General features: G+C 38.8%; 1 protein-coding gene across 1 annotated transcript in view; it reads left to right on the forward strand.

The window, feature by feature from the left end:
• The window catches only part of LOC125032468, a 63,666-nt gene extending 62,349 nt beyond the window's left edge, over window positions 1–1,317 (forward strand). Inside the window, exon 3 of the mRNA XM_047623612.1 lies at window positions 1–1,317. This exon is cut by the window's left edge and continues 226 nt beyond it. The gene's annotated coding sequence lies outside the window, so the exon portion shown is untranslated.
• Window positions 1,318–2,500: the final 1,183 nt, after the last annotated feature.

The raw sequence follows: 2,500 nt of genomic DNA on the forward strand, positions 1-2,500 counted from the left end.
GATGGCGATGACATTCCACGAACGGCGTCATGTTTGTTTTTGGTTTTTCCCTTTCTCCGCGTGGGTGTTCCAATATGGCTCCTCCTGTTGATGTTCTGCTGCCGATAGCGTTCGCGAGGTGGAACCGCATTCGTGTGGATTCATCTTCTCCTGGGATGGTTTGACGCGGCGAATGACGGCTTCGAGTGGGACGAGATCTGCTAAATTTCAAGATAAAACTGAAATATGAAAAATAAAAAGATGGAGGAGGATTTTTTTACAAAATGGTTTTGTATTTACCCTGAGTTTTTTCCCCCTCATTTCACCCTTAATTCAGTTTAGAAAATAGTTTCCATCCATTGTTAAGTTCCAATGTCATTTAACACCTCCACCATCAAAACACAAATAGACACACACACACACACGTACACACACACACACACACACACACACATACACACACACACACACACACATACACACACACACACACACACACACACACACACACATACACACACACACACACACACACACACACACATACAAACAAACAAAGAGACACACATACATACATATTATACAGACAACTTACAGACAGACAGACATGTACCTGACTTCTCCATCTGCACTGGTTATTAAAATCGCGAGACCAATATTACCACAGATCCGTCACGGTACAAGTGACGTATTGACATTCCCAAGCAGAAGACAATGGTTACTGAAAACCGTCTCTTCATTCATCTTAAGGAGGAAATCTTCCCACACGACGCTGCTTATCTCCGCATCGCAAATGTTAAACAAAGAAGAAGTAAAAAAAAAAGTTTTAATATGTGTTTTCAGCCTGAATATAACCAAATACACATATCTGTATAAATGAATGTTAGTCCACACATAGGCCAATACTACCCCACTATTTTCTGTCACTGTTGTACATGCAAGGAATATGTGTCACCCACATTACTTCTGTTATTTCTCTTGTATATTCTTCTGAAATAAGGGTCGTGGAAGCAGGAACACCATAACACACCATTGAGGGCCATTTGTAATACCCATTGTATCAAATTTTCCGATGTACTATATGATTTTTAAAAAAATAAAGTGTCGGGGTCTCTATGTAACGACAAATTAACTTTTAGCTTGTCTATTCCTCATAAAAAATGACTAAGCTATAATGTTTGCAGAATTTATAATAGATAACGATATGTAACAGTGTCCTGAAACTCCCAACTGTCTTGTCTATATGCTATATAGTGTTCTAGGGGCTGGGCTGTTGCAGGCTTATTATATCTGTGGCTGTATCATAGAGAAGAAAAAACGAAATAAAAAAAGCTTTCATTTTGTGGTCGAAATGGCTCGTGTTTCATTTAAGCAGCCTCTTCTTTCTCTCTTTTTTTTTTTTTTAGTTCGAGTCGTTGTTGAAAAAGAGTTTGGTTGGTTATTTTTGCATACAAATATGTTGATTGAACTTTGACCTTTCTTTACTATTGCATTTTCATACAGAGAAAAAAAGTATGCAAACTTTTTTTCCAAACCAGAGTTAATACCAGCTGCAGTCAAGTGGCACTTAACCTCCAAACAATGACATAATCTTGAGGAAAAATGTTAAAAACAATTCCTGTGGTAAACTGTACACTAATACACTGATCGACTTCGGTCAAAACACATTAACTCTTTGATTATCTTCTGTGATGTAATTAATCAGCATCTGAGCCTAATGCCAGAGGTTGATGAAATTCCTGGCCTACGACTCTCCTTCACTGTAAATTCAGTATATTATAAACCGATTGCACAGAATCGAGAGAGTGTATCCTTTTGACAGTAAGAGAGAGATCGATACTTTTGTGTTGGTATTGGTATCGCCTTGGCTACTGAATACCAGTATCTCTTCATCGGTATCGCTCGGGTGTTTTTTCTCATGTATTGAAAAAAGAATTGATACATCGATACATTTCCATTACTTTATATATTTATCTGTTTATCTATCTATCTATCTCTCCCCTCCTCTCTCTCTTTCTCTCTCTAGTCCTTCCTCCCTCATTCACTCCTTCTTTCTCTCTCTCTCTCTCTCTCTCTCTCTCTCTCTCTCTCTCTCTCTCTCTCTCTCTCTCTCTCTCTCTCTCTCTCTCTCTCTCTCTCTCTCTCTCTCTTTCTCTCTCCATTCCTTCCTCCCTCACTCACTCCTTCTCTCTCTTTCTCTCTCTCTATCTCTCTCTCTCTCTCTCTCTCTCTCTCTCTCTCTCTTCTCTCTCCTCTCTCTCTCTCTCTCTCTCTCTCTCTCTCTCTCTCTTCTCTCTCTCTCTCTCTCTCTCTCTCTCTCTCTCTCTCTCTTTCTCTCTCTATCTGTCTATCTATCTGTCTGTTTCTATGTCTATCTATCTGCGTATAATTCAAGTATGTGTGTGTTTGTGTCTATCGACAGTGGCGCTTTTCCTTGGTCATAAAGGAAAAAAATTAATACTCTTAATTTATGCATTTAGTACCATGAACACACCTGTCTTTTGTAAGTTTATTTATTGTT

Source organism: Penaeus chinensis, chromosome 14 (assembly GCF_019202785.1).
Source record: "Penaeus chinensis breed Huanghai No. 1 chromosome 14, ASM1920278v2, whole genome shotgun sequence".
Taxonomy (NCBI): domain Eukaryota; kingdom Metazoa; phylum Arthropoda; class Malacostraca; order Decapoda; family Penaeidae; genus Penaeus; species Penaeus chinensis.